General features: G+C 47.8%; 1 non-coding gene across 1 annotated transcript; it reads left to right on the top strand.

The window, feature by feature from the left end:
• Window positions 1-238: 238 nt before the first annotated feature.
• Window positions 239-310, top strand: TRNAC-ACA (transfer RNA cysteine (anticodon ACA)). Its single transcript has one exon. It is a non-coding gene; the product is annotated as a tRNA-Cys (tRNA).
• Window positions 311-788: the final 478 nt, after the last annotated feature.

Here is a 788-nt window from a genome sequence, read left to right as displayed (position 1 = left end):
AATGTGGGAGACCCCGGTTTGGTAGCTGGGTCGGGAAGATCCCCTGGAGAAGGAAATGGCAACCCACTCCAGTACTGTTGCCTGGAGAATCCCATGGAGGGAGGAGCCTGGTGGGCTACAGTCCATGGGGTCGCAAAGACAGGATTGAGCTACTTCACTTTCACTTTCACTCCCTTAATCTTTTAATCCCCTTTCTTTCAATCCATCATTTAACCACTTCTTTGCCTATTCAGGGACTTCCCTGGTGGCTCAGATGGTAAAGCATCTGTCTACAATGCGGGAGACCCAGGTTCGATCCCTGGCTTGGGAAGACCCCCTGGAGAAGGAAATGGCAATCCAATCCAGGACTATTGCCTGGAAAATCCCATGGACAGAGGAACCTGGTAGGCTACAGTCTATGGGGTCACAAAGAGTCGGACACGACTGAGCGACTTCACTTTGCCTATTCAGGTTAGACTTCCTGGTGTATTACTGCAACCAACTGTGTCCAGAACTCTCAATGCCTTAGATCCTGTTCTGTTCTATTGCCAGCCCCCCTCCCTACCAGGGAATGGTTAATTTCAGAAATCAGGGGAACAAGCTTTGTAGTCAGACCTGGGCAGTGACTGCTAGTGAACTGAACAAGGGTGACAGGTCACTGTCTTGTCCTCACATTGCTTCCTCTTCATCTTTTCATCATAATTGCAACAAAAAAATTTGGAGGGAGATAAATTGTGTTGGAAAGCATAAAATTTTCTCAGGAAGAATAGCAATTCTCCAACTCCCTTTCTAACACCCTCTACAAGCCA

This window comes from Bos taurus, chromosome 11, assembly GCF_002263795.3.
Source record: "Bos taurus isolate L1 Dominette 01449 registration number 42190680 breed Hereford chromosome 11, ARS-UCD2.0, whole genome shotgun sequence".
NCBI classification, from domain to species: domain Eukaryota; kingdom Metazoa; phylum Chordata; class Mammalia; order Artiodactyla; family Bovidae; genus Bos; species Bos taurus.
Note: the sequence above shows the minus strand (reverse complement) of the source record. Positions and strands in the feature narration are given on the sequence as shown.